Here is a 15,194-nt window from a genome sequence, read left to right as displayed (position 1 = left end):
GCATTTATTTGTAGAGTATTTTAATCCTGCACATATGGAAATATCATTGCAATGGTCCACTAGTAAAGACACATGGATACACTCCTAGTGGATACAAAAGAAAAGGTATTTATTGGCTCTCAGTAGTCCAGTGCAAACAAAAAGCCATATCCAATAAAAAACAAACAAAAATATTCAAAAAAAGGAAAATGCAGTATTTACAAGTATTTACAAGTTCAAGGGGAAAAAATCCAGCAATCATAAATTCTCCAACATCAATCAACTTCAAAACACAACTCTAGTGAATTTTCCCTTAGAAACATATATAAGGAAACATCACCACAGGAAATTATGTGACATCACTTCCTTTCTTTGGGAAGGAAAATTCCCCATAAAAGTCACAGGTAAGTAAATTTTTCTCTTGATCTACTTTGTTTTACCTACTTAGTTCAAATAAACAAACTTTCCTGGCAAGATAAACATTAAACTTAAACTCCAGAAACAAAATTATAAGAACAATATTTAATCTCAAATACTTACAGTACCTTTCTCTAATGAGTGTGGGGAATCATACGTGACATCCCTCCGCCCAACACAAAACAACTCATGTTGAGTTTCATGATAAAGTCCTCAGGAACGGCTGTGGAAAAAATTGTACTGATACATTGGTCTGGACTCAACCCATGTATCGCTCATTCAGGAATCTGAAATTGGCCTTGTGCTCTGCTCTAGCACTTGGCCTACCAAATTATAATCTGACCTTCCACCTTTACGTTTCTGAAAACGGCTCCACAGCCGTGGGCGTCCTGGCCCAGGAGCACGGTGGCAGTTATCGCCCTGTGGCCTACCTTTCCAAACCTTTTGATTCGGTCGTTCAAGGCATGCCGGCCTGCTTACGCGCCGTGGCTGCCTCTGCCCTGCTGGTCACTGACGTAGAGAAATTGGCAGTCTCATCCAATGGTTCTTCACACTTCACATCAAGTTATTACTATTCTGAATAACATTCAAACACAGCACGTGACAGCTGTGGTGGAAATTCAGCAAACAAGGAGTCAGATGTGGATAAGAAGATTTTATTGAGTTATTAGTTTCAAAAAATGAGCGTGCCTATTTGCTTCGCTCCCCTTTGGGTGATTTCCCTCCCCTTATATAATAGCCGTAGCGTTCAAGAGAACGAGGGAGGGTTTGCTTCTGCTGAGACCAGATAACTCCTTGGAAGGAGTGTATTTCTTCAAGGACGTTCTCTAGGGAACGTCCTGTTCTTCTAATCTTATGCTAAGCTTTCTCACGCTTTACAATGATAGAGAAAGAAACACAACAATATTTCCTTCACACTTCCCCCCTTTGATTCTTTGTCAATCATCAACATCATCTAGACTTCAATTTTCAATGAATAGTGCCTGGAGGTCATTAAATTCCTCAGAGTCCTCATCCACCCCCTTTGGCAGTTCTTGCAACAGTTGATACTGTACACGAGTAAGATTGGTCACCCAGGTGACACAACAATTCATAATACATGGCAGGAAACACATAACCATCAATACGACAATGAGCACAGGAAAAAGCACCGTCATTGCCCAGTGTCCCCACGGGCCCAGGGCCGAGGTGAACCATGAGAACCATGAATTGTCTGCTGGGGACGGCTCCTGGATGTCCTGTTTCATATGTGTAATCAGGTCTGTTATATTATCATAATAATCTGGGATGTGAAAACAACATGATACATTTATCTTCTTACACACCCCACCTTCCTCGGCTAGGAGCAAATCTAAGGCCATTCTATTCTGCAGGACTACTTGGCGAATCTGGTGCAATTCTTGGTTTAGGAGTGTAAAAATCGTCTCAGTCCTATTGGCCAGAGTTAGGACTTGCCACGCTAAACCGTTAATCTTATTCAAGGCTGCAGTGGTTGCCGTCACCAATGCCATTGCACAAGCGATATTGCCTTTGCATCTTTCCTCTGGCAGGAGTTGTCGTCCCGCGATCGGGGCGAGAGTAGTGAGTAGGATAGTGACAAACAGAGAATTCATCATGAGTCCTCAGGTCGTTCTGGCGCCTTCTTGCAATGAGTGTGGTGTATCCACGTTGCTCGTCCGTCGGTTTTGACGGCGGTGTTAGTCGTCAGCAGCACTTGGAATGGTCCTCTCCACCTGGGCTGGTTCCACCGCTTCCTTCTGAAGTCCTTTATCAGCACCCAATCACCTGGTTGGTGGGTGTGGAGTGGAGTATCCGTCACCTCGGGAAGAACTGCCTTCACCTGCTTAGACACATGGGAAAGAGATTTGTGCAGAGACACACAGTACTGCAAAAGTGATTCATTGATCAGGTTAGTATCCCAGTCCGGCGGACCCACCCCCGTGTTGGGAGGCCGTCCAAACACTATCTCAAAAGCTGATAACCCTGTTCGTGCCTGTGGTCTGGTTCGACATTGCCACAGGACGAGGGGAAGGCATTTTACCCAATTCATGCCTGTTTCCTGCGTTACTTTAGCTAGGCCTCCTTTAATGGTGCCGTTTGTCCGTTCTACTGCCCCTGCACTAGCAGGGTGGTAACTGCAGTGTTTTCTCATATCTACCCCTAGGTATTTAGTCAAAGCTTTTAGTCCTTCGTGTACGAAGGGTGTCCCATTGTCACTGGACACTCGTTGTGGTAACCCCCACCGGGGAATAATTTCTCTCAATAGCGCTTTTGCTACTGCCTCACTATCTTGTTTTCCCGTTGGGAAGGCCTCCACCCACTTACTAAACATGCACACACACACAAGCATGTATCTCTTCCCTTCAGCTGGTGTCAGTTCTATGAAATCTATTTGCCAATGTTGAAAAGGCTCACTAGGCGGCGGGTGTCCGGCGGGTGCGTGTTTGGCATGATTGTCTCCGTGTGGTGTGTTTTGTGCACATACCAAGCATCAGGAACAAAAATTTGGGGTGGGTGTGTTTATTCCTGGTACATACCAATGTCTTGTTATGCTCTCCACTATCCCCCCTTTGCTCATGTGACTTCTTCCATGAGCAATCTCAATTGGTCCTTTCATAAAAGAAGTGGGGAGACATGGTTTGTTCAAATGATTTATTGGGATCTGGAATGCCTAAAGCAGGCATGACCTGTAATAACTGCTTCGGTGCTGTAAAGGCCGCTTCAGCTTCTGGCGCCCATTCTAACTGAGAGGAATTCGATCCCTTGGTCCGTATTATATTTCTGAGTGGCCCCTCATGCTCTGCATAAGATGGTATGAATGTTCTACAATAGGAACACATGCCTAAGAAGGACAGCAGTTGTTTTTTCGTCGTGGGTCTTGGTATAGTTCACTCGGTCTTTAGTCAGCATGCGCGTTTGTTCAGTGATGTCATGTCCTAAAAAATGCACTTGCTGCTTACAAAACTGTCATTTGGATTTGGATGCCTTGTGGCCTTCCTCTGCTAAATGATGTAGCAGTGCCACCGTGGCTTGTTTACACGCTTCTCGTGTTCTCCCACAAATTAAAAGATCATCAACGTATTGCAGCAAGGCTGTTCCTTCGAGGAGCTCTAAAGCTTCTAGGCTTCAGTGTAAGGCGGCATTGTAAATGGTTGGTGATTCACAATACCCCTGACACAGTCTTGTAAATATGTATGGCTTTCCTTCAAAAGTGAAAGCAAACCAAAATTGACTATCTTTGTGCACAGGTACACTAAAGAAAGCATTGGCCAAATGAACTACACTGAACCACTTGCTATCTGGTGGGATCTGAGAGAGAATGGTGTGCGGGTTTGGAACTTCTGGGGCTCTAGGGTGTACTGCCGTGTTGACAGCCTGCAAATCCTGCACAAATCTCCATTCATCTCTCCCTGGCTTTTTAACTGGGAAAATTGGAGTACGTACTGGTGAGTCTGGGCATGGTACGATAACTCCTGCTTGTTTTAATGATTGGAACACAGGCCTGATGCCCTCCACTGCCTCTAGTTTTAGAGGGTATTGGTGCTGGCGTGGTCTGTAATCAGATTTTGGGGTGATGTGGACAGGCTCACATCCTTTTATTAAGCCCACATCATTTTTTCCCTGTGCCCATAACCCTGCAGGAACTGTTTTCAATTCCTCCTCCTCTTCCTCTGAGAGGGTAACAGAGGCTGCCATAATTACTATATTAGGACTTACAAGCTCAACCCCCCTTTTAGCCTATACGGGGTTGGCATTTTCCACACATCTATGCTTGGGCTGTACATGACTTTACACTGGGGTCCTTTTATCCAATCAGTTGTGCTCAACATGCGTTTTGTCCACAACCCTACTCTCTGCCAGTCTGGGTCAACATGTGCGCTAGCCAGCGACACATGAGGTGCTGCATGTGAGATTGAATATAAAGATTTCTGTTTAGCTGAGAGCTGCACCACTCCCGCAGCCCACTCGCAGTCCCACGCTATAGCTGTGATAATCAGACTGTCACTGCCCCCTAAGTCAAATTTTTGTTCAAAATCAACATCAGATCCCTCATGGACCTTCATTGTACAGTGAATAGAATCACTTTGTTTAACTGTCAGCTCACCAGGTAGCGTGTTAGTAACTTCAGTCATAAAATGTGTTAGTACTTCCCCAGCAGTGCACTGCAATTCATACACGTACAAAGGGACTCCTGCCTCTAGCTGGACTCCCTGTGTAGGTGTTTCCCACATAACAAATAACCCCTCTGGGTTGCTGCTAATTGTGCACCCAAGTTTACACATTAAATCTCTAGCTAACAAATTAATTGGACAGGTTTCTGACACCAAAAAGCTGTGTTTGAATTGGCTATTTCCTAAACTACATTGGAGAGGCTCGGACATCCTTTCATCAATGGGATGACCTCCCACTCCAATTACTGTTATCCCATATCCTGGTCTCATGCTACATTCTATTAAACCTTCTTTTAACACTGAGTGGGTGGCACCATTGTCAACCAAAAACCTAACATTTTTTCCCTCTACTTTCACAGTTACCTCGGGGAGGCCTCTTGGCCCTTTACTAATCTGCTGCAATAGTTGGTCATTTAAATTTGTCACTTCCCTTTTGCCGTCTTCACTCAGTGGTCCGCTGCTGTCCTGCCTCTCCACCGCCCGTCATTCGTGGATAGTGGGATCCAGGTCTGTGCCCCCGTCATATGAGTTATCCTCCTCCGGACAGTTTCTGGCAAAATGTCCAAGCTTTCCACAGTTGTAGCATTCCTGTTCTTTCATCCAATCAATTTTCCCTCCTTTTCCTTTTCCTCTGCCTCTTCCGCATCATCAACAACCGTCTCAGTTCAGCCTGTGTTGGTCTGCAGGACTGCACGAATGCCATCAGTTCTTGTCCGAAGCGTCGTCCACCGATGTCACCTGGCTTGCTCAGGCCGTCGGCCGCTTTCATGATGTCGTCTGTAGTCCAGTGACGGTGGACCATAATCACTCCCTCAGGTCCTGACACTTCCACCATCGGGAACTGTGGGGCATAGCCTCTGTCAGGCCCTGCGGATGGCTTTATAGTGGCGTGACTTCGAGTGTGATGAGCCACTGGTGAGGTTATTGTCTCCAGTTGCCGTCTTGGTTCGTCATATGGAGACGGCTTTGATGTTAGCGATGAAGTCCCTGGTTCGGGATAAGGAGGTGGATTTCCTGATGCTTGTGGTTGTTGAATCAGCTGGGGGCTCTCGGCGGGGCGGCATCGAGGTCAGGATCAGCTAAGGAAACACACTGAGACACTTCATTATTACCTTTTCTATGCCCTACCTGCTGCTTCCCTCCACCTATTTTAATTTTTTTATTTTTTTTTTTATAAGGGTAAAGGGCGATAAACAAATAAAATAAACAAACAAATAAACCCAAATATGATAGAAACAAACAAATAAACTCTTTTCTCTTTCTCCCTTTTTTTATGAGGGTAAAGGGCGTACTAATATTTTTATTTAAAATTTTCCCTTTTTTTTTTTTTTTTTTCCTTCTGTTAATCACGTCTCCGACGTTGCTTTAATTTAGTTCTGCTCCAGCAATCCGTGCTGGTTCACTGAGTCCACTCCTTTCCCTGCGGGGTGTTCTGTCGGCCCGGGCCTATTTCTTACACTAGTACGTCTACTCAGTGTGCCTATTCTCTTAGGCTGGCGGAGTCCCAGACTCCGGAGTCCTCTTGACCCTATTTTTAAGCCCTAGTATCTCATATACTATGCTACTTTACAGACCCACCCCAGGGTAGACTCAGGCGGATCACTACGTCACTTTCTTCTAGGATTGAATTACTGAACTTCACCACTTACTTTCTGTTCGTTAGATCAGGCGGAGCACACCACCGGAGTCTAGCGGGATGTCACTCCCTGGTTAGGTACTTTCCCGTATTCTTGTGGGTTTCCCTCTTTCTCCAGCTCAGTTTTCTCTCTGAGGAGCGTCCTCGAAGTTCAGTCACCGCTGCTCCGCGTGGTGCCTCTCGCTGATCCTGCCGACAACGTCAATTTCTGTTGTGGAATTTTGAACAAACAGCAAGTCAGACGTGATTAAGAGAGTAATTTAATAAGAAAAAGAATAAAATAAATGTTTGGCTCTCCTCAGGTAGGGAGCCCCGAGTATACAAAACCGTGGCTAGTTATACTACTCCTGTGCTGTCTTTAACCAATCATCTTTTCTTAAGCAGCTCTTCTTTCCTTTGTTGCTGTGGCTATAAGCCAATCAGCTCTCGGCTTGTTTTTTTCCACAAACCAACCCAAACTGACTCCAAACAGTTTGGGTTGTGTGTCAAGTTGACCTTGATGTTAACAGTTCCTGATACATGTTCAACTTAATCAGCAACAGGCGGATACAAATGTGCAAACAGCATTATTAATTTACGAGCAAAAGGATCAGTGTGATTTTATATGAATCACATAATACATAGTTTCGTAACATTTTCCATCACAACTCTCTGTCCAAGTTTTTCTTTGGTTTAGAGCATAAACATGGTCAGAGCAGATGGATACATGCCTTGAAGTCTGGTACTGTACTCTCAGATCCTGTGGAGATTCGTAGAAGAGCAGCACAGTTCTAAACTAGGCTGTATACCAGTGACTATAGATCATACCAAGAGATGGAAAATATTTACTTAGATGGTTCTCCTCAGGTAGAAGAAGAGACTGGAGAGAGAGAGAGAGAGAGAGAGAGAGAGAGAGAGGTGACCCAGACTCCAGATGGAAAGAGAGAGAGAGAGAGAGAAAGAGAGAGAGGCAACCCAGACTCCAGATGGAAAGAGAGAGAGAGAGGCGACCCAGACTCCAGATGGAAAGAGAGAGAGAGAGGCGACCCAGACTCCAGATGGAAAGAGAGAGAGAGAGATGACCCAGACTCCAGATGGAAAGAGAGAGAGAGAGAGAGAGAAATAGAGGGAGAAGGAGAAAGAGGGTGAGCCGCTTGGGGACCCAAAGTCCAGATGTAAAGAGAGAGAGAGAGAGAGTGAGAGAGTGAGAGAAAGAGAGAGAGAGAGAGAGAGAGAGAGAGAGAAACGAGAGGGAGGGCCGTACGGGACTACGGATGTAGGGAGAGAGAGGGAGGGGACCAGGACTCCAGATGGAGAAGTGGAGACTCTCTCCCTCCATTCAGAGTCTGTCACAGTGTGGCCCTCCCTCTCTCTCTCTCTCTCTCTCTCTCTCTCTCGCTCTCTTCCTCCATCAGGAGTCTGGGTCCCCGTGTGCATCTCCCTCTCTCGTGCCAAAGCTTTGATAAAGACATTAACACTAACAACAGATGACAACAACAATATTATAACCGCTTACAATATTAGTAACAACAACAATAATAATAGAACTACAACACACCCAATACCAATACCAATAATAATACCAATAATAATAATAATAGCAATAATAATAATAATACCAATACCAATAATAATACCAATAATAATAATAATACCAGTAATAATACCAATAATAATAACAATAATACCAATAATAATAATAATAATACCAATACCAATAATAATAGTAATAATAATAATAATAGTAATAAAAACAATGCCAATAATAATAATAATAATAATAATAATAATATCAATAATAATAATAATAATAATAATAACAATAATAATATTAATAATAATGTCTCTGCGTCTCTGGTATCCGACTTGGTCACTCACTGTCCCTCAGACTGTGGCAGGAGTGAACGTACAGCGCTGCCAGTGTGCTGAACTCTTTATGTTCACCAACAACATACGGCAGCTTCTCCTCATCAGGGAGATTTTTAAACTCAGGGAATACGTGGCTAATTTTCTTAAAGAATTTAGTTCTAATCTGTCTAAATGTTGTACATTCATTCAGAAAGTGCAGCTTTGTCTGGGTCTTATAGTCCTTACAGTCTCTGCTCTTCAGGTAAACAGGACTGTTTATGTCTGCTGGTCTCTATGGCCAGGCGGTGGTCACTGAGTCTGTACTTGGTCAGGGTGGACCTCAGTTTTGGATCAGACAGTGTTCTTAGGTAATCTGCCACACTGTACCTTTGATTTAGGGCCAGATAACATTTTGATTGAGTTTCCCAATAAGTGATGTTGTTTGTAATTCTGGTGATTCTGATTGGGTTTGCTGTTATTTTCTGGTCCTCAGCATGTGTAGTGTTAGTGTGCGTTAGTGTAGTGTTACTGTGTTAATGCTGAACTGTATTTCCGGACCAGCTGAGTGAGGGCACTGTTCTCTTTGCTCAGCTCTTGGTACTCCAGACCTTTAGAATGATATAAGTTTGGAATTTAACTGCCCTTGTTTCTGTCTTTATTATTAATAGATCTCTGCCCAGCTCTGCCCCATGTGCTTTGTTTGTGCTGTTCCTGTGCACCTTTAATGATGTTGCTCCACTTAAGAATACAATCATTAGGGACAAAAAATTAGTACCTTGGTATAATGAGCACATTCACAATTTAAATCAAACACTCTCCTCACATGATGCAGAAAAGATGGTCCATGCATTTATTACATCAAGATTGGACTACTGTAATGCAGTAATATCTGGCGGTAACATTAAGCACTCCAAGTGGATACAAAAGAAAAGGTTTTTATTGGCTCCCAGTGCTCCAGTGCAAAAGAAAAACCACATCCCATCAAAAACATACAAAAATGTTCAAAAAAGGAAAATTTAGCATTTACAAGAATAAAAGTCCAGCAATCATAAATTCTCCAATATCAATCAACTTCAAAACATCACTCTTGAATTTTCCCTTAAAAACTTAAATATGGAAAAACAGCAAATGAGGTGATGTCACTTCCTATCTTTGGGCAGGCATATTCCCCATAAAAGTCCCCTTTAACACACTACGGTTTCTTTTCCCTCCAAAACAACATGGAAGTCTCTCCACAAAAATAATCACAGGTATGTTATTTTTCTCTTAATCTACTTTTGTCTTACCTACTTCAATCAAATATACAGACTTTTCTGGCTAGATAAACATTATACTTAAACTCTAGTAACATATTATAAGAATAATATTTCATCTCAAATATTTACAATACATTTCTATAATACATTTCACTCATACTGTGTACAACATCTGTATCTGTATCACTCCAACACTCAGAAAACAAAATGAAAAACCTTTCAGTTTCCAAAGATTTCCACCTTTAATGTGTAGATTTGTACAGAGTTTAACAGTGAGGTTATGATTCCACAGCATGTGTAACTTGTAGAACAGTATTTATGTCATATGTACAGAAATCAACTGCAGCTCAGTCTATTATTTGAACATCATTTATTGTGTGTGTGAGAGAGAGAGAGGGAGAGGTTTAAAGTGTCTGTGTGAGTATGTGTGTGTGTGAAAGAGAGTGAGAGGTATAGAGTGAATGACAGAGAGAGATGTGTAGCGTGTATGTGTGAGAAGCGTGTGTGTGTGTGTGTATGTGTATGAGAGAAAGTTACAGGTGTATTTTGTGTGTGTGTGTGTGTGTGTGTGTGAGAGAGAGAGAGGTGTTTTGTGTGTGTGTGTGTGCATACGTTTGTGTAAGACACTTGTGTGTGTGTGTGTGTGTGTGTGTGTGTGTGTGTGTGTGCGTGCATACGTTTGTGTAAGAGACTTGTAGTGTGTGTGTGTGTGTGTCACAGAGATGTACTGTGTGTGTGTGTGTGAGAGAGGTGTGTGTTCGTGTGTGTGTATGACAGACAGGTGTAGTGTGTGTAAGAGACAGAGAAAGATGTGTAGCGTGTATGTGTGAGAACGAAGTGTAGTGTGTGTATGAGTGTGTGTGAGAGAGGTGTGTGTGTATGTGTGTAAGAGAAAGATACAGGTGTATTTTGTAGTATTGTGTGTGTGTGTGTGTGTGTGTGTGTGTGTGTGTGAGAGAGAGAGAGGGGTGAGAGAGAGAGAGTGTGTGTGTGTGTGTGTGTGTGTCACAGAGATTTGTACTGTTTGTGTGTGTGAGAGAGCTGCGTGTGAGAGAGCTGCGTGTGAGAGAGGTGCGTGTGAGAGAGGTGCGTGTGAGAGAGGTGCGTGTGAGAGAGGTGCGTGTGTGTGTGTGTGTGTGTGTGTGTGTGTGTGTGTGTGTGTGAGAGAGAGAGAGATGTACTGTGTGTTTGTGTGTGTGAGCGGTGTGTGCTTGTGTGTGTGTATGACAGAGAGAGACAGGTGTAGTGTGTGTAAGAGACAGAGAAAGATGTGTACCGTGTATGTGTGAAAAAGAACTGTAGTGTGTGTGAGAGAGAGGTGTCTGTGTATGTGTGAGTGTGTGTGTGCATACATTTGCGTAAGAGACTTGTAGTGTGTGTGTGTGTGTGTGTGTGTGTGTGTGTGTGTGTGTGTGTGTGTGTGTGTGTGACACAGAGAGATCTACTATGTGTTTGTGTGTGTAAGAGTGTGTGTGAGTGAGAGGTGTGTCTGTGTATGTGTGTGAGTGTGTGAGAGAGAGAAAGAGAGGTGGTGTGTGTGCGTTCGTGTGTGTGAGTGTGTGAGAGAGAGAAAGAGAGAGGTGGTGTGTGTGCGTTCGTGTGTGTGTGTGTGTGTGTGTGTGTGTGAGAGAGAGAGAGAGAGAGAGAGAGAGGTATATTATGTGTGTGTATGTGACAGGCTGTGTGTGTGTGTATGTGAGAGACGTGTAGAGTGCATGTTTGTGTGTGAAAGACAAAGTATGTGTGTGTGCGTGTGAGAGAGAGAGAGAGGTGGATTGTGTATGCGTTTGTGTGAAAGAAGTGTATTATGTGTGTGTTACGGAGAGATGTACTGTGTGTTTGTGAGTGAGTGGTGTGTGTGAGAGTGAGAGGTATAGAGTGTATGACAGAGAGATGTGTAGCGTGTATGTGTGAGAAGGAAGTGTAGTGTGTGTAAGAGTGTGTGTGAGAGAGAGCTGTGTATGTGTGTGAGAAAGATACAGGTGTATTATGTGTGTGTGTCTGTGTGAGAGAGAGACACACACACACAAGGGTGTAGTGTGTGTGTGTGTGTGTGTGCGTGTGTGTGTGTGTGTGTGTGTGTGTGTGTGTGCGCGCGCATGTGTGAAGAGAGAAGTGCAGAGTGTGTTTGTGTGTGAGAGAAAGAGCAAAGTGTGTGTGTGTGTGTGTGTGTGTGTGTGGCAGAGAGAAAGAGAGGTGTGTGTGTGTGTGTGTGTGTGTGTGTGTGGCAGAGAGAAAGAGAGAGGTGTGTGTGTGTGTGTGTGTGTGTGTGTGTGTGTGTGTGGCAGAGAGAAAGAGAGGTGTGTGTGTGTGTGTGTGTGTGTGTGTGTGGCAGAGAGAAAGAGAGAGGTGTGTGTGTATGTGTAAGGAAATGTGTGTATTATGATGTCCACTAGTTGTGTGTGTAGAGGAGTGTGTGTGAGAGAAAGAGCAAAGTGTGTGTGTGTGTGTGTGTGTGTGTGTGTGTGTGTGTGTGTGTGTGTGTGTGTGTGTGTGTGTGTGTATATTTTATACTCAGCAGGCATGTGTGTATGATGTTCACCAGTTGTGTGTTTCCCTGCAGACTCAGGTGTTCCTCCAGGACACAGGAGGCTATTCTAGCTCACACATACACACACTGAGGAGTTATAATAAACCCAAAACCCTGCATAGAGGGGCTCAGTGAATGTGGAGTGGAGTGTGTGTAAGTGTGTGAGTGTGTGTGTGTGAGAGGAGACGCTGTAGAAGGACAGAGTGCCGGCGGGCCAGTCCAGATACACTCCTACTCTGTTGGAGCTGGAGGGGGCAGAGATGGCAGTTCTCTTATTATTGTGCCAGACAGTGTATCTGTTATCAGAGCAGCTCAGACTCCAGGACTTTACATTACGTCCAAACACACAGTCACTACTGTCTCCTTTCCTCCTGATTCCTTTATATGTCACTGATATATCAGCCCACCCACTCCACTCAACCTCCCAGTAACAGCGTCCAGTCAGACTCTCTCTACACACAACCTGCTCACAGTAATCAAATCTCTCTGGATGATCAGGATACGACTGCTGCTGCTTCACACACGTCACCTTTCTGTTCCCCTCAGACAGAGAGAGGTGTGTGTGTGCTGTGTTTGGGTCCAGTGTGAGGTCACACACATCTGCACACAAGAAGACACATTAGAGGAGAGATCACAAATACTGTGTGTGTGTGTGTGTGTGTGTGTGTGTGTGTGTGTGTGTGTGTGTGTGTGTGTGTGTGTGTGTGTGTGAGTGTGTGTGTGTGTGTGTGTACATTTACTTCTTACATTTTCTTAGTCCTGGTTTGATTCTCATCTCCCCTGCGTGCTCCACCCTAAAGAAACACACACACACACACATACACACACACACACACACACACACACACGGATAATAGTTCTGTCTCTCTCTCTCTCTCTCTCACACGGATAATAGTTCTGTCTCTCTCTCTCTCACACACAGATAATAGTTCTGTCTGTCTCTCTCTCTCTCTCTCTCACACACACACAGATAATAGTTCTGTCTCTCTCTCTCTCTCACACACAGATAATAGTTCTGTCTCTCTCTCACAAACACACAGATAATAGTTCTGTCTGTCTCTCTCTCTCTCACACACAGATAATAGTTCTGTCTCTCTCTCTCTCTCACACACACAGATAATAGTTCTGTCTCTCTCTCTCTCACACGGAAAATAGTTCTGTCTCTCTCTCACACGGATAATAGTTCTGTCTCTATCTCTCACACACAGATAATAGTTCTGTCTCTCTCTCACAAACACACAGATAATAGTTCTGTCTCTCTCTCTCTCACACACACACACAGATAATAGTTCTGTCTCTCTCTCTCTCTCTCACACACACAGAAATAATAGTTCTGTCTCTCTCTCTCTCACACACAGATAATAGTTCTGTCTCTCTCTCACAAACACACAGATAATAGTTCTGTCTCTCTCTCTCTCACACACACACACACACACACACACACACAGATAATAGTTCTGTCTCTCTCTCTCTCTCACACAGATAATAGTTCTCTCTCTCTCTCACACACACAGAGATAATAGTTCTGTCTCTCTCTCTCTCTCTCACACAGATAATAGTTCTGTCTCTCTCTCTCTCACACACAGATAATAGTTCTGTCTCTCTCACACACACAGATAATAGTTCTGTCTCTCTCTCACAAACACACAGATAATAGTTCTGTCTCTCTCTCTCTCACACACAGATAATAGTTCTGTCTGTCTCTCTCTCTCTCTCTCTCACACACACAGATAATAGTTCTGTCTCTCTCACACACACAGATAATAGTTCTGTCTCTCTCTCACAAACACACAGATAATAGTTCTCTCTCTCTCTCTCTCACACACAGATAATAGTTCTGTCTCTCTCTCTCTCACACAAATAATAGTTCTGTCTCTCTCTCTCTCTCTCTCACACGGAAAATAGTTCTGTCTCTCTCTCACACGGAAAATAGTTCTGTCTCTCTCTCTCTCTCTCACGGATACTAGTTCTGTCTCTCTCTCTCTCTCTCTCACACACAGATAATAGTTCTGTCTCTGTCTCTCTCTCTCTCTCACTCACACACACACACACACACACACACACACACACAGATAATAGTTCTCTCTCTCTCACACACACAGATAATAGTTCTGTCTCTCTCTCACACACACACAGATAATAGTTCTGTCTCTTTCTCTCACACACACAGATAATAGTTCTGTCGCTCTCTCTCTCTCTCACACGGATAATAGTTCTGTCTCTCTCTCTCTCTCTCTCTCACACACAGATAATAGTTCTGTCTCTCTCTCTCTCTGTCTCACAGATAATAGTTCTGTCTCTCTCTCTCTCTCTCTCACACACACACAGATAATAGTTCTGTCTCTCTCTCTCTCACACACACAAATAATAGTTCTGTCTCTCTCTCTCTCTCTCACACAGAAAATAGTTCTGTCTCTCTCTCTCTCTCTCACACGGAAAATAGTTCTGTCTCTCTCTCTCACACGGATAATAGTTCTGTCTCTCTATCTCTCACACACAGATAATAGTTCTGTCTCTCTCTCACAAACACACAGATAATAGTTCTGTCTCTCTCTCTCTCACACACAGAGATAATAGTTCTGTCTCTCTCTCTCTCACACACAGATAATAGTTCTGTCTCTCTCTCACAAACACAGATAATAGTTCTCTCTCTCTCTCTCTCACACACACACAGATAATAGTTCTGTCTCTCTCTCTCTCTCTCTCTGTCTCACAGATAATAGTTCTGTCTCTCTCTCTCTCTCTCACACACACACAGATAATAGTTCTGTCTCTCTCTCTCTCTCTCTCTCACACACACACAGATAATAGTTCTGTCTCTCTCTCTCTCTCACACGGAAAATAGTTCTGTCTCTCTCTCTCTCTCACACGGAAAATAGTTCTGTCTCGCTCTCTATTTCACTCTCTCTCTCATAGGGATAATAGTTCTGTCTCGCTCTCTCTCTCTCTCACACACACACACACACACACACACACACACACACACACACACAGATAATAGTACTGTCACTCTCTCTCTCACAGAGATAATAGTTCTTTCGCTCTCTCTCTCTCTCACACACACACAGAGATAATAGTTCTGTCTCTCTCTCTCTCTCTGTCTCACAGATAATAGTTCTGTCTCTCTCTCTCTCTCACACACAGATAATAGTTCTGTCTCTCTCTCTCTCTCTCACACGGATAATAGTTCTGTCTCTCTCTCTCTCTCACACACACAGATAATAGTTCTGTCTCTCTCTCTCACACGGAAAATAGTTCTGTCTCTCTCTCACACGGAAAATAGTTCTGTCTCTCTCTCTCTCTCTCTCACGGATAATAGTTTTGTCTCTCTCTCTCTCTCTCACACACACACACACACACACACACACACACACACA

At 43.7% G+C, this 15,194-nt stretch overlaps 1 protein-coding gene across 1 annotated transcript in view; it reads right to left on the bottom strand.

Moving 5' to 3' along the window:
• Positions 1–10,204: 10,204 nt before the first annotated feature.
• LOC145657358 (NLR family CARD domain-containing protein 3-like) overlaps positions 10,205–15,194 on the bottom strand; it is a 45,600-nt gene continuing 40,610 nt past the window's right edge. The window contains exons 10-11 of the mRNA XM_081711715.1: positions 12,565–15,194; positions 10,205–12,417 (exon numbers count right to left, since the gene is read on the bottom strand). The exon at positions 12,565–15,194 is cut by the window's right edge and continues 16,172 nt beyond it. The gene's annotated coding sequence lies outside the window, so the exon portion shown is untranslated. The remainder of the gene's footprint in view (positions 12,418–12,564) is intronic.

Source organism: Electrophorus electricus, chromosome 1 (genome assembly GCF_041902795.1).
Source record: "Electrophorus electricus isolate QZ-2024a chromosome 1, ASM4190279v1, whole genome shotgun sequence".
In the NCBI taxonomy this organism is placed as follows: Eukaryota; Metazoa; Chordata; class Actinopteri; order Gymnotiformes; family Gymnotidae; genus Electrophorus; species Electrophorus electricus.
The sequence above is the reverse complement of the archived record's forward strand: the minus strand, read 5'-3'. Positions and strand labels throughout refer to the sequence as shown.